Below are 16,677 nucleotides of genomic sequence, written 5' to 3'. Positions count from 1 at the left end.
AATTCATACAAATATTTGATAGATAAAAGTTTGAGACACCGTCACGTGATGTTCAAAGGACATGAAATAATTACTGGTGTGTATGTAATTTTGATTAGAGTGCTGCTATTGGTACATACAATGTACATATAGATTTTGTGGGGCTCAATTCGGGTCCCACAAAGATAATCCGAACCGCTCATTATTTTTAAAACATCTTTTTATGAAGCCCTGTAAAAAATCAGCTCAACCCGATATCGGTAAGGATTTTTTCTGAATTTGTTGGGGCAAAACTAAGCAATTAAGTAGTTTCGCCTCTACAAATTAAGAAAAAATCATTACCGATATCGGGTTGTGCTGATTTTTTACAGGGCTCCATAAAAAAATGTTTGAAAAATAATGGGTGATTTGAATCATCTTTGTGGGACCCGAGATAGGCTCCACAAAATTGATATGTTCATAATATGTACATTTCATATGTACCCCTAGCATTTTTGTTTTGATTATGATTTTTCCGTTATGATTTAATTGCATTTAAATTTGGTCGGTAAATACTGTAATTGGAATCAAATTAGTACCGGTAACAAATTTTTTTTTAAGAAAGCGTGGAAGGTAAAAGAGCATACCAAGTTCTGTTCAGTTGTTGGGCTACTTAGCGGATCAAAAAAAAAAAGTTGTTGGGCTACTCCAAAATAGCTCACGTTCCGATGGGGAAAAAAAGGAAGCTCACAAATAAGTGGTTTTGATTAGGCCTCCTTTTGTTTCAATGTAAAATGTCTTGCGAAATAAAATATTTGTTATAAAAAATAATTTTCCAAAAAGATAGATTTTGTTTTTGTTTTCCGGTGTTTGGTAGACGTAGGGGGAAAAATTGTTTTCCCACATTTTTTAAAAACAATAGAATCAATTAAAGTCGTTCAAAACTAAAGAAGTTACAAAATTTTATTCTAGCCGTGATTGAAAAAGTTAATACACAAAACAAGAAGATTAGGATTAATAAATGACTTACGGCAACACGTAAAATGACTTACGGCAGTCAGTTTTGTGGGTAAGTTATTTTCTGCCAACTAAAAAGGTATGTAAAATTCTTGACATGTAAACTGCTTTTCTTTTTCTTTCTTTTTTTATGTTTTGTACAACCAAACAACCAAAAATATGTAAAACATTTTACAGGTAAACAATTGAAGTCAAAACAAACGAAAACAATTTTTTATTTGGCGTTTGAAACAGAAAACCAACTCTTCATTTTTTGACATTAATCATTAACATTTAATAGATCTTTGAATTATTTCAATCGTCTCGTGTATTTGCATGTTACTACTATTTCACAGAAAATATGAGAACGAGATCAAAGGTTTCATCTGAAATGGAGTACGTAGTTTTTAAAAACTAAATTATTTACAACTCTGAGTGGAAGTTTCATTCAAGGGCTATGAACTACTCGATCCCATAAACAAAATGAATTGAAACAGAAACGTAGGTAAAAATATTAAGAGAGTACCAATAAGAGTAGTGGATGCCCTAGGAAAGCTGAAGTTGTTTTGGGACAATTTACTTGGGGTTTAAGGCTTTTCGGATTCTAAAAGGAGATAAATGTTTGCCATTTTTTCCCTTGTTGGGTAACTTTTAACTATTTTAGAGAAGCCAAATTTTAAAAAATACTGTTTGAGGAGAGATTGACTGAAAAAGTATTCCGAACGAATTTAGGATAGATTGTCTTTACTAATGAAATTGATAAATGAAAATAAATATTGTATGTGGCTTTAGTGCAGGTTTTTGGAAATTGACACAGATAAATATAAATATTAGTAAAATTAACAACTAATCAGGTCTAAAAAATAAAGATATTGTATGTGGCTTTCGTTTATATTTTTCTATTCCTACTTTAACAAACAGAAATTTAATTGATATAGCAAGATTTCTAAAATCCCGAAGGGGGTTTTCTTTGACATTAAAATAAAATTTCTAGGAAAATTTTCACACTCTCTTTTTTACAATTCACTCATTTTTTTGTCTTTATCCACTTGAATTTACTATCTTGCCCTGTATTCAATACATTTTTTTCACACATTTAATGACAACGTTGTAAATTTATGTGAATAAAAAAAAAGGTGGATAGTTAAAAAAGAGTGCAAAAATCATTTTCAATTTCCAAAGGGCAGCTATTGCATAAAACAGTTGGCACCAAAATTTTTTGCCAGTTGTATGCTTTTTTCTGCCTAATAACACCCTCTCTTATCTCTTATCTTATTCTAAAGAAGTTGTTTATATAAACAATGTTTATCCCTCTTACCCACTTCTTTTCTATATTGGTGTAGGGAGGTATTCTCGAACAGGTCCAAAAAGAGCCCGAGCACGGTGAAGTAAAAAGTCAACGCACTGTGAACCAGCGATATGAGAAGTCAATGGTCCAGAGAGGTTATACGATTCTCGGTACAGTAACACGAGACGTTATTGGACCAAATACAAGAAAAGTGACATGTGATACCATTGTTTAGATATCTTGTTCGACAAAGAGAGCCGAACAGGAGGAGAGCTCCTTAGAAAGGAACTGGTCCAAATCATTTCTAAAGGACCAGTTACATGTGAGGTAACTGGTCCAGGCCATCTGTTCGGCCATGAGATGACCGAACAAAGAGAGAAGTCCTATTGAAGGGAACATTCTAGAAGGGTCCAGAATCACTGGTATTCCGTTAAAAGATGAGATCCCTAGAATATAGAATCTAAAGAAGATATCCAACGAGTATGGGATGTTCGGCCAGTAATGGAAAAGAATCCTAAAAGGACTCTTTTCTAATAAACTGATAAAGGAAACGATAATCCTTGATATCCTGGGTTTCCTATACGAGTTAGGAATCCTAGGGCAACACGGATGCTTGGCCAGCAAGCATATGCAAATCTATAAATATGAGGTAAACCTAGAGGCAAAAGGTACGCAATACATTGCATTATTCAATATTTACCTACTGATAATTAGGGTTCCATTAGTACGAAATACTAACAAAGGCATCGGAGGGCCTTTGCCACGAGAGGCAAAGGTGCACTCACTCCTTGTCTGTTTTGCAGGACAAGGGTTTCATTGACAAATTAGGGTTCCGTTCAAGAGGCACGAGAAGCCGTTGCATTCCAGTACTATTCAGAGCACTACTTGAATTTATCCACCTACAATTGGCGCCGTCTGTGGGAAACGAAAGAGTTCCCTTTGAAATACAACCATGATGGAAGTAGATCCAGCAACATCACACGATCCGAAGGACGTGTTAATTGGAGGAGGGGATAAATCTCCACCCGGGGCTCCGAGAAAGCCCGAAAGAGGACACAAGAGGACCACGAGTAAGGGCCACCCCTTTACCATCCGCGGCAACTCCAAAAATAGAGATGGAGAGACGGCATCGAAGTCCACGAGAAGGACTAAATCCCATCGAGGGGATGAATCGATTGCACACTCCAGGTGTAATGACCCTGAATTTTGGTCAGTAAAAATTTCGTTAAATATTTGAATTTTATTGAATTACTTATTTTCTTTTATGTGGCTATATTGTTTCTTGTTAATTTTTGTCGTAGCTAGATTTTGGTCGTTGGTTAACTCTCGACTAGAAACCCTACGTGACCAATTTAGTTAATTTCCAACCGACTACTTGGAGGAACCGAGCAACCAACTTACCTAGTTACTAGATGAACCTTTTCAAACCCTAGACTAGATATTGTTTAATTATTTCTTTTATTGATTTGGTTTTATTCTTTATCTTTTGGACGATAAATGTTAGGGGAACTATTATCCATTGGATAATAGAAACCCAATTCTTTATATTAAAAGGATTTTGAAAGATTGGAACAAAGTACTATAATCTTTTGGAAGTAGACTTTTATAATTACTTTAAAAGTACTTTTTGAATATTTTACTATAAAAAGTACCCTAGTAACTATTGTCCATTGGACAATGATTGTTAGGGTAATCTTTACCCATTGGACAAAAGCTTTTCCTTTATTATATTTGGCTAAGTACATATATATAAACACATGGGTAAATTTCAAAAGGACATGTAGTCTTTTAAAAAGACTTAAATTATGATTTAAAGTACTCGTACCTTATTATCCATTGGACGATAACCGTTAGGAAAATTATTATCCATTGAGTAATAGCCCAAATTATTGTCCATTGGGTAATAGAGTTATTCTTTCAACAAGTACATGGGTTCATTAAAATAATATTTTCTTAAACCCCATGTGATGAAAGTACACATTATTTTATTATTAAAGTACTTAGTAGCCTTAATAGCCTTTAAGGCCTAATATTCTCCTAAGTACCTTTTTATTATTTTGTATTGGGGTTTTGTACCCAATTGGATTAATTTATTGGGGAGTTGATCTTCCTAGAGTACATTAGTACGCATGTGCTTATTTATTTGGAAATCTTAGCCCTTAAGTTTCTTTGATTCAAAAGTACCAAAAGTACCTTTTGTTTATTGTTATGTTGTACTTTCTTATTCTTTCTTACTTATGTACATATATATATGTGTGTGTGTGTGTGTGTGTACCTTTGCAAGAGAGAGAGAGAGAGAGAGAGAGAGAGAGAGAGAGAGAGAGAGAGAGATGAGAGAGAGGCCGAGAGAGGGAGAGAGGAGAGAGAGGCCGAGAGAGATGGAGAGGAGAGAGAGAGCCGAGAGAGAGAGATAGGAGAGAGAGAGGGAGAGATTTTGTTGTACTTTGCTTGACCTTCCATACCTTCCTCATTCTTTCAAATCCATGGGAGAATCTTTCCCCTAACCAAACTTAACTCCCCATTTGTACCTCCATGCTTTGTTTAGAACAAAATCTTGTACCATTGTCTCCAAATCTTCCAACAAATCTCCCATAGTCCAATCCAAGGGCTAATCTTAGCCATGCAAGCCTAGGGTTAAGCTTTGATCTTTCAAAGATTGCATGCCATGTGTCAAAATTTGAGGTAGAGAGAGAGAGAGGGGGGCCGGCCTTGGGAGAGAGGAAGAGGGCATGCCTTGGCCTATAAATAGCAAGCCATTCCAAGCTTTGAAACTCACACCTTCACCTAGCAACTTCTCTCTCTAGAAATTCTTGTTCTTTCTTTTTGTTCTTCCTTTGTTCTTGAGTTCTTCTTGAGTTCTTCAAGAAACTCATCCTAGGCCGCCACTAGACCGCCACTCGACCACCCTTCGATCCATAAAGTAGAGTAGTGTTAGTCAAGAAGAAGTTTCGAGAGAAACCTTTCTCTTTCAAAGCTACCGGAGACCACCGTAGGAAGTTACTCCGTCCGACCACCGACGTACTTTCCGTAGCCGACTAACTTTCCGTAGCCGCCCTACCGCCAAGAAGTAAGGTAGAGTCCCTTGTCCACTAACTCAACGTATAAGTAGAACCCCTTGACCACTAAACTCAACGTATAAGTAAGGAAATCCTTACTTACTCCCTATTTACTTACTCAAGTATAAAGTAGGTTATCTTTATTTACGTACTTATCGTTTGTTTAGAAATATTTGTATTTTGATCTTTAAAGATGATTATGAGTAGGCATGTATGGATTGCTTGTATTACTTGTGATGTGATAAAGCATAAGTGATTTCACTCCAAAGACGTCCGTACATGTGGCGTTGTGCTTTGAATAAAGCATAAGTGATACACTCCAAAGGCGTCCGTATATGTGGCGTTATGCTATAAGTAGTAATTGAGCGTGATGAGTAATATAGAATTGGATGATCTTGTTAGGATGATTCTTGCTTACGTTTGTCCTACCGCGGAGTCTTTGTATGTAAACGAGACACGAGAACCGAGAAAGTAGAAACAGGACACCTAGGGTGTGGTTAATTAAAAGAAATATTTTTCGAGGAAGAAAATATTTTGAAACAACATAATGACCGATTTTGGGTGGCATTATGTGAGTTGTGTGCGTACGTAAAAGAAACATTTGAAAAGGTTGAAATGTTTTGGAAACCGCGATGTGGCCGGACGTGGTAGCCCATCGTGTGGATTTTGAAAACCGCAACGTGGCCGGACTTGGTAGCCCGTTGTGTGTATGAAAACTCGTAATGTGGCCGGACTTGGTAGCCCATTGCGTGGATTGTGAAAACCATAATGTGGCCGGATGTGGTAGCCCATTGTGTGATGTGTCTTTTTTGTGTACGAACCCATGGGAATCCGGAGCGGCGAAACCATGGTGAGGTATAGCTTGGTTATCCGCGGTACGGAGCCAATGCAAATATTTTTGTGTGCCAATGGGAACCCGACGCGGCGGAACCATTGTGAGGATACTTGGGAACCCGGCGCGGCGGAACCAAGGTTGGGTGTGTAGCTTGGTTATCCGCGGTACGGAGCCAATGCAAATATTTTTGTGTGCCAATGGGAACCCGGCGCGGCGGAACCATTGTGAGGATACTTGGGAACCCGGCGCGGCGGAACCAAGGTTGGGTGTGTAGCTTGGTTATCCGCGATACGGAGCCAATGCAAATATTTTTGTGTGCCAATGGGAACCCATCGCGGCGGAACCATTGTGAGGATACTTGGGAACCCGGCGCGGCGGAACCAAGGTTGGGTGTGTAGCTTGGTTATCCGCGGTACGGAGCCAATGCAAATGATTTTAAAAAGATTGGGTATGTAGCTTGGTTATCCGCGGTACAGAGCCAATGCAAATGATTTTTTTTTTTTGAAAGGTTGTTTTGTAAATGAAATTGTTGACACAGTCTACGATGAGTCGCGTAGGAGAAACCCGAAAATCTTGGACACCAATGATAGATGATTAATGAATGTGGATGTGTCATTGATTAACTGTGTATATACTTATCATGTGGAAATTGATGTTGTATTATAGCTTTGTTTATAAGTTACGGGTTAGCGGGTATGGGATTACTCTGCTGAGCTTTGTAGCTCACGGTGTTGCCTTTTTGGTGACCTTGACATATTATATCGGTGGTGACGCTGGTTTAATGTGTCAGATTTTGTAGATAATCAGGGTAAGCAGATCACTGTGGAGGCCTTTGAAGCTGAGGAGCTGGCAAGAATGAAGGAGCAAGAGGAGCTGTAGTTAGGAACCTAGAACCCCCTCCATTTGTGTAAATATTAAACTCTTGCGGGAGTTATGTTGTAATAAACGAGCCAGACTCCATTTGATTTTATGAATAAAATGTCTTCTTAACGTACCCAAAATTCGGGGCGTTACACCAGGAGTGTATACCGTAGCGAAGACGTTCTTGATAAGAAGAGACAAGAGATTGAGGAGTATGCTCGTTTGATCAAAAAACGAGAACGTGAGATCAGAGAACTAGAGAGGATCAGGGAACATCCGGAGGACTCCGGACTATCTCGAAGAAATTCTAGAGGCAGTGAATATGCTTTGGTACAGTACAAAAAGGCTCCTTCACGAGGAAGAAGGAGCAGAAGTAGAAGTCTGACCCCAAAGCGACATAAAGCTTCTCCACAAAAAGGAAGGAGCAAGATCCGAACACCCGAGCGAAGGAGGGTATCTCCGAGAAAGAGGAGAAGCAGAGGTCGAAGCTCTACCCCCGAGGAAGAAGGGAGTAGGAAACATCATAGGGACAGGTACGAGAGACCTGATTCCGATTGGAAAAGAACTAGATCCAAGAAAGGACCAGAGGATGAAACCATGACTGCACGAGAAGCAGCACGGAAAGCACTTCAGAATATAGCATCCTCCCCTTTTACCAAAAAGTTACAGGAGGCTAGGCTGCCGACCAAGGTAAAACACGAAACGTTCATCCTCTACGAGACAGATGCTGATCCCGTGGCACATATACAGCATTACCAGCAGGCAATGTTTATGCATGAAGGAGATGATGCAATCATGTGCAAGATGTTCCCGTCGAGTTTAGGGAAGGTTGCTTTGTCTTGGTTTCACAGATTGGGTTCACGCTCCATCCGAACATGGGTGCAATTGGCCGAGGAATTCACTGCACGGTTTTTGACGAGCAGGAAAGCTCCCAAAACCTTTGAGAGTCTTTCCTTTATGAAGCAAGGAGAGGACGAGCCGATCAGGACATATGCAAAAAAGTACTGGAAAACCTTCAACGAGATCGAAGGTTGTAGCGAGGAATACGCAATAGCCACGTTCAAGACAGGCTTACCTGTTCGGGGGGAACTGCGTAAGTCCCTAAATATGAGTCCCGTGCAGACATTGGCAAAACTGATGGAGCGAATTGAGCAGCATGCCAGGAACGAGGATGACATTCTATGGGAGGATGGTAAGCTGGCCGCCGAGCAAGTAAAGGGGCCTATAAAGAAAACAGACAAGCCAGAGTCCAAAACTTATCGTGAAAGAAAAGATTATGGGCAGGCGAAGAAAGAGCAGTACAGGGACAAACAAGCCCTGGACCCCAACTCATTCTTTTCAATAAACACGGTTTGGAAAAAGCCCATCTACAGGATTCTTTATCAAATAAAGAATCAACCTTATTTCAAATGGCCCCCAACTCTTGGTGGGAATAAAGATGCAAAACGTGCTACGAATCAGCACTGCAGTTACCATAAGGATTGGGGCCATATGACTGAGGACTGTGAGATGTTTAAACGGCATCTTGATGATTTGGTTTCGCGAGGTTATCTCAAAGAATTTATCCAAGAAGATCCTAAGGATAAAGACAAAGCAATGGAGTTGGATTACGAACAAAATCCAAAAGGGGTAATCCATATGATACATGGATTAGCCGAACCTTATACGAGAAATGAGGTGAGATTGCTTCAGAGACAAGTGAAACATGACCAACATGTGATGAAGTTGGGGAAGAAAAGAAGGCGCAACGAAGGGGCAGGCAACGAGGGCATAGTCTTTACAGATGAAGATCTGGGAGGAGTCCAGGTACCTCACAATGATGCTTTGGTCATAACCCTACGAGTTGGGGAATATGATATGGAAAGAATCCTGGTGGATTCAGGGAGTTGCACCGAAGTGCTATACTACGATGCATTCAAGAAACTAGGGCTCACTCAAGAAGATTTGGTACAATCAGTAACTCCTTTGGTCGGATTTGGGGCAGGAGCAGTTTGGCCGTTAGGCATGGTAACTCTGCCTGTTCGGGCTGGGACAGTGGTGCTACGAACCGACTTCCTAGTGGTGGATGTACCGTCTTCCTATAACGTGATTATAGGGAGAACATGGTTGCACAAGATGAGGGCAGTCTCTTCAACTTTCCATCAGATGGTAAAATTCTCAGGGTCTAATAGGATTGAGCACATCAAAGGTAACCAAAAGGTAGCTCAACAATGTTTAGTATCCATCGTAAAACGCATCCAAAATGCCCGCCATATCAATTCAGTAGAAATCCCCGATCAGCCGACCATCGAGGACATCGGAAGGGACCCAGCCGAGAGGGTAGTTGAGGGTTTAAAGAAAATACAGATCAACGAGATTGATCCTGACAGGTATTTTTTAATTGGGGAATCATTGCCAGCAGACGAAGAGGCTGAATTGATAAGTTTCCTAAAGACTTATGTCGACGTATTTGCTTGGACACCAAAAGAAATGCTTGGGGTAAGTGCAGACGTAATTTGCCACCATTTAAACGTTGATCCTGAGCATAAGCCAGTCGTTCAGAAAAAACGGAGGGCAGCCGTGCAGCATGTGGATGCAGTTATTGAGGAAGTCGATCGTCTGTTGGAGGCCAAAGCAATACGAGAAGTCTACTACCCAGAATGGTTATCCAACACTGTTGTAGTAAAGAAAAAGAATGGAAAGTGGCGAGTCTGCGTAGATTTCACAGACCTGAACAAAGCCTGCCCAAAGGATAGCTTTCCACTTCCAAGGATAGACCAACTCGTAGATGCCACTGCTGGATATGAGCGAATGAGTTTTCTCGATGCATATCGAGGATATCATCAAATTGCCATGTTTGGGCCAGATCAGGAGAAAACTTCTTTTATTACACCACAAGGGTTGTACTGCTACAATGTCATGCCCTTTGGATTAAAGAATGCAGGGGCAACATATCAGAGATTGGCAACCATCATGTTCAGAAAATTGCTCGGCAAAACTATGGAGGTTTACATAGATGACATGGTGGTGAAAAGTAAAACTGGGCAAGCCCATATTGCAGATTTGAGAGAGGCTTTTGAAATTTTGAGGAAATACAAGTTGAAACTCAATGCCTCGAAGTGTGCGTTTGGAGTCGGCTCTGGAAAGTTTTTGGGCCACCTTGTAACCTTGAGGGGGATAGAGGCAAATCCCGACCAAATAAAGGCTTTACAAAATCTGCAGACTCCTCGGACAACGAAAGAGGTCCAACGGTTGACTGGGATGGCAGCGACTCTTAATCGATTTATTAGCCGATCAAGTGACAAGTGCAGACCTTTCTTTCAATTGTTAAAGAAAAGAGAGGGGTTTGAGTGGGGAGCAGAATGTGAACGAGCCTTCCAGGATCTGAAGGGATATTTGGCCTCTCCTCCCCTTCTTTCGACTCTAGAACCAGGTGAGTCTCTAGTTTTATACTTAGCTGTTTCTGAGCATGCTGTGAGTGCAGTACTTTTGAGAAATAAGGGATCCGAGCAAATCCCAGTTTATTATGTGAGCAAAACTTTGTTAGATGCCGAAACATGGTATTTGCCCCTCGAGAAATTAGTCCTGGCATTAAGGACAGCAACCAGAAAATTGCCACATTATTTCCAGAGTCATAAAGTTGTGGTTTACACTGAGTTCCCGTTAAAATCACTGCTACGAAAGGCAGACTTCTCGGGAAGGATCTCAACTTGGTCCGTAGAGCTGAGCCAATACGACATTGATTATCAGCCGCGCACAGCAGTCAAAGGTCAAGTGTTGGCTGATTTTGTGGCAGAATTCTCACCCACAGTAGCACCTTTGCCTCCTACGAGAAAGGAGCATGAAGCAACGCCACCTGTAACGAAGAAACAGGAATCAGCTGAACAAGATCCCTTGGAATGGAAGCTGTTTGTTGATGGGTCAGCTTGCAACACCGGTTCAGGAATTGGAGTTGTGCTTTTACCCCCTGAAGGATCAATGTTGGAACTATCTGTTCGGCTAGGGTTCAGTGCATTAAATAACGTGGCAGAGTACGAGGCACTCTTAGCTGGTTTGAGAAGTGCAAAAACCCTAAAAGCTGAACGTGTTAGGGTGTATTCTGATTCACAACTCGTAGTCCATCAACCGTCCGGGCAATATGAAACCCGGAGCGAGAAGATGGCGGCTTATGTACAAGTAACCAGAGATCTGCTCGATACCTTCGAAAAGGTGTATATTGAGCAGATAAGTTCTGGAAAGAATGCTGCAGATTCATTGGCATGGTTAGCCGCAGCTGTACCATCTGAGTTTAAAAGAAAAATAGTCGTGGAGTATCTGACCGAGCCGAGTATTGGGAGAAGCGTGGAGATGGTCTTGGACGTGAACCAAGGACCAAGTTGGATGGACCCAATAGTGGAGTTTTTACGAGATGAAACACTCCCTTTGGACAAAAAGGAGGCTCATAAAATCAGGACCAAATCTGCTCGGTTCTGGTTATCCCCAGAGGGAAAATTGTATAGAAAATCTTTTACAGGGCCCTACTTGCTTTGTGTGCATCCTGAAATGGTGCAAAAATTCCTCCACGAAATTCATGAGGGAACTTGTGGAAGCCATGCTGGGGGCCGGTCCATCGCCCACCGAGCAATCACCCATGGATACTGGTGGCCGTACATGCAAGAAGACGCTAAGGTATACGTTAAAATTTGTGAGAAGTGTCAGAAGTTTTCACCAATGATTCGAACACCAGCCGAGGATCTGGTGCCTTTGACGAGTCCTTGGCCGTTTGCTCAATGGGGAATGGACATAGTGGGTCCATTGCACAAAGCAACTGGGAACCGAAAATTCCTGCTAGTTGCAACAGACTATTTCACTAAGTGGATTGAGGCAGAACCATTGGCCAAGATCACTGAACCTATGATAGAAAGGTTCGTGTGGAAGAGCATCATTACTCGTTTTGGGGTCCCATACTCATTGATTACAAACAATGGATCCCAGTTTCAGAAGAAGTTCAAAACTTTCTGTGCCCAGTATGGGATAAGAAATTACTACTCAACTCTGGCCTACCCTCAAAGTAATGGACAGGCAGAAGCTTCTAACAAAACAATTCTTGATGGAATTAAGAAGAGGTTGGATAAAGCAAAGGGGAAATGGCCTGATGAATTGCCATTGGTACTCTAGGCATACCGAACAACGCCTAGGAGGTCTACGGGAGAGACCCCCTATTCATTAGCATATGGAACAGAGGCTGTTATTCCATTGGAAATAGGTCTGCCGACCAACAGGACCACTTTGGTTGAAAGTGGAGGAAATAATACAGCCTTGGAGATTGAATTAGACCTTGCCGAGGAACGACGAGAGCGGGCCTTGGTGCACTTGGCCTCATACCAAGAGCAGCTCATCAAAAGTTACAACAAGAATGTACACCCACGAGAGTTTGGTGTTGGAGACCTTGTGCTTCGAAAGGTGCTCGGCAATACTAAAGTGGCTAATGAGGGAAAGTTAGGGGCAAATTGGGAAGGCCCATATCGAGTTACAAAAATCGCGGGCATTGGGGCTTATCGATTGGCAGACTTGGACGGGAACCCAGTGCCAAGACCTTGGAATGTCTATAATCTGAGAAAGTTTTTTATATGAAAATATTTTTCTTTATGCACATCGTGATTGTGTGAGAGTTACGAATAAAACTCTCTTGTGTTCTAAAGTTTTGTTATTCTAGTTGCAAGGGGTACGAGTAACGCCCTCTTGAGTTTTACAGTTTATGAAGTTACTTTTTTTTAGTATAACTGTTGTGTTCTAGGGATTTGTTTTAAATACAAACTACGAGATTAATTTCCCTCATTCGTATTGGGGAGCAAGGTATACATTTAAAGTACGTGAAACTTAAAATCACTGCTTATGAACTTGTGTGATTTTGAAACTTTTAAGTACGTGAAACTTAAACGCAAGTACGAAACACTTGTGAGAACGCAAGTACGAAACACTTGTGTGATGTTCTAAGTACGTGAAACTTAACAAATACAAGTATGAAAACACTTGTATGGAATTTATGTACGAGAAACTTGGACAGACATGCATAAACTTTAACGAGTATATGTTAGCCACGAAATATTCAAGTACGAGAAACTTAAACCCTTGTGATGCATACGAATACATGCATAGAGCATACGAGAATATGCACAAACAGTTCAAAGCATACGAGAATATGCACAAACTTGGAAGCATAAGAATATATGCATAAGTACGTGAAACTTCAAACGATTAAGTACGGGAAACTTACAAATCAAAGACAAGTACGAAATACTAAAAGAGTTTTTCAACACAGTATTCTGACATCACAAAACCACAATTCGAATAGGTGGCAAAACAGATTGTCAAATACATGATGATTGAATTTATTCGTCTTCTGTGAGATCTTGAACAGTTGCAGGAGTAGTTGTAGGAGCTGCTGGTGCAGTCAACTCTTCTGTGGTATTCTCATCTTCAAGTGGACCACCACTGACTTCCTTTTGGCCAGGGTTAGTCATATCATTCTGTGGCTCAACTTCAGTAACAGGTGGCCCAGACGTCTGCACATCTTGTTCTTCATCTCCCTCCTCAGTAATGTCCTCCTGTTCACCAGCAGCTGCGCTTGGTAGTTCAATGTTGGTCCAGAGAGGAGGTGACTCAGGAATCTCAGCCTTTGCAAGGCAAGCTGTCCAGGATGCCACCCAAATTTGGTCTTGAATCCCAGGCATCTGGTTCGTGTAGCTGTCTGTAGCTACTTTGATTCCCTCATTGTATCCCTTTTCAAATGCAGCTTTGGCTTCAGTCTGGCTTGTTTCAAGTTCTTTCAAAGTTTGTGTGAGACTGTCCTTAGCCCCCTTCAGTTGTCCCTTCAAGCCATCTGCTACCCCCAGGGCCTGGTTTCTTTCTCTCTCAAGCCTGATGATGGTACGTTGAAGCTTGGTGTTCTCACTGACAAGTTTGGCACGTTGGGGCTCGGATTGGCTGAGTTTTCGAGCCATGGCCACCATTTTTTGCATCACCTGGAACGTTCAAAAACAGCTGTGATAAACATAAACATCAAACGCTATATACGCTATGGTTACAAAAAGAAACTTTACCTTGGCGTTATGGGACATGAAAGAGCTGAGGAGGTTGTCAGGAGACATTGCAACTTCTTTTTGCATATCCCTAGGCAACAGAAAGGCCTGGGACAATGCAAGTGCAGTCCCTTCAGTCTCAACAGTGTCCCGAGCAGTGATAGCTCGGTTCCCATGAGAGAAAGAGGGAGCCCATGTTGGAGCAGGAGATGAGGAGGATGGTGGGGGTCTTTCTTGGGATTCTTCCACCCGTTGACGTTTATCTCTGTGGAGGGCTTCAATTTCTTCTAGAGAAAATCCAGGAGGAGCATCAGTCTGAGTCTGGATACGACGGCCACGACCCTGACCTTGTCCCCGAACAGTACCACGACCTCGACTAGGAATAGTGAGTAGGCTTCCTAAATCGATTGGCCGGTTCATTTCTGGAGGTGAGGGGGTATAGCCACTGGAAGAAGAGCTTGATGTGGGACTGGAGGCTTCCTCAGCAAGAGGGATTGATTTGTCAGAAATAGGAGGTGTCCGAGAATGCCTCTCTTCTTGTTCGGGGACTGGTCTTGAAGGACCAGCAACAATGGGATTATCGGCTGCTCGGGTTCGCCGATCAATAAACCCACCGTACGAAGCTTTGTAGCTGAGAAGTACTTGAGCTGCTCTTGCTCAGCCTGCAAAGTATGTCCCCTTCGCCGTTGAATGCAAGTGCTCGTCTGATATCAGCTACGCGAACTTGTGGGGTTATGATGTTATAACCACGATTGATGTTTGATGCTAAAACATGACAAAGCATAAACAATAAGGAGCATGAAAAAGCTTTTTATTTGAGAAAGATAAACATATGAATTAGGAGGAAAGAACTAATGTGGGCTCCCGAAAACGTGAGGAGCATGAAAACCAATCACTTGGCCGTCCTCATCCCTGGGTTCGAAGTTGCCCGTAACGATCAGAAAATCATTGTCATCCCCACGAGCAGAGTCAGGGAGTTCGAGAACAAGCTTCTTTCTAGAATCCCTACTTTTTAAATAATAAGTAAGGGCGTCCCCAGTTCTGGAAATACTGTATAGGTGGTGAATATCGTACAAGCCTAGAGAGGTCCCTAACATTTGATTTAGGGCATTTATACCCATAACTACTCGGAAGAAATTAGCAGAAACTTGCATTGGGGAAAGCCTATAGTATGCTAGGACTTGGCGAACCAGAGGGGCCAAGGGAAACCTAACCCCGCCCTCAACGATAGCTACCACTGGAATGTGAAGAGTGTCGAAATCAAAACTTTCACGAACGGCATCCTCAGGAGCCAGAACAGTGGCTACGTTGTCAGGAATCTCATAACGAGATCTGAAACTTGCCATGGTTTGAGGAGTATTACAGTGTCTCCGAAATCTTCCCATTACCAGAAAGGTTTTTGGGGTTCTTTGAAGTATAAAAGAAAAGGGGGCGATGAAACCCTAACAAGAGATTGTAAACAATCCACCAAGAGAAATGGAGCAGTAAGGAGAGGAATGGTGACTTACGAAAATAGTCGATTGAATCCCTAAGAGCAGAAAGGAGGAGGTCCTGAAATGATGAACAGAGCTTCAATGGCGGGTAAAACTTGAAATCGTCTTTTTCTGCAGAGGGAGTCTAAGAGAGAGATTGGGGTTTTTTGAAAATGGGACGAAAATCCAAAAATACCCTAAAAGTTGGTGGCGTACGTGAAGTGTCACCCCAGACGCCGTTTGAGCGTTCCGTTTCCCAAAACACGTCTGTCCGTATTAAATGTGAGCAATACAATGATCGACACGTGTAAAGATTAGGGCTAAAAGCTTGTGACGCCCAAACCAAAAGAAGTTTTCGCCTTGGAAAAATGACGAACAAATGCACCAATTTTTGAAATAGGGTGCAAAGACAAAATAAATTTGCTCGGTAAAAGAGCTTTACTCGTCATCTGAGTACAATATAAACGAGTAAAGCTGGGGAGCAATTGTAGGGAGGTATTCCCGAACAGGTCCAAGAAGAGCCCGAGCACGGTGAAGTAAAAAGTCAGCGCACTGTGAACCAGCGATATGAGAAGTCAATGGTCCAGAGAGGTTGTACGATTCTCGGTACAGTAACACGAGACGTTATTGGACCAAATACAAGGAAAGTGACATGTGATGCCACTGTTCAGATATCTTGTTCGGCAAAGAGAGCCGAACAGGAGGAGAGCTCCTTAGAAAGGAACTGGTCCAAATCATTTCTAAAGGACCAGTTACATGTGAAGTAACTGGTCCAGGCCATCTGTTCGGCCATGAGATGGCCGAACAAAGAGAGAAGTCCTATTGAAGGGAACATTCTAGAAGGGTCCAGAATCACTGGTATTCCGTTAAAAGATGAGATCCCTAGAATATAGGATCTAAAGAAGATATCCAACAAGTATGGGATGTTCAACCAGTAATGGAAAAGAATCTTAAAAGGACTTTTTTCTAATAAACTGATAAAGGAAACGAGAATCCTTGATATCCTGGGTTTCCTATACGAGTTAGGAATCCTAGGGCAACACGGATGCTTGGCCAGCAAGCATATGCAAATCTATAAATATGAGGTAAACCTAGAGGCAAAAGGTACGCAATACATTGCATTATTCGATATTTACCTACTGATAATTAGGGTTCCATTAGTACGAAATAC

The sequence above is a fragment of the Rhododendron vialii genome, chromosome 7a (genome assembly GCF_030253575.1).
Source record: "Rhododendron vialii isolate Sample 1 chromosome 7a, ASM3025357v1".
NCBI classification, from domain to species: Eukaryota; Viridiplantae; Streptophyta; class Magnoliopsida; order Ericales; family Ericaceae; genus Rhododendron; species Rhododendron vialii.
This window is presented reverse-complemented; position numbering follows the sequence as displayed.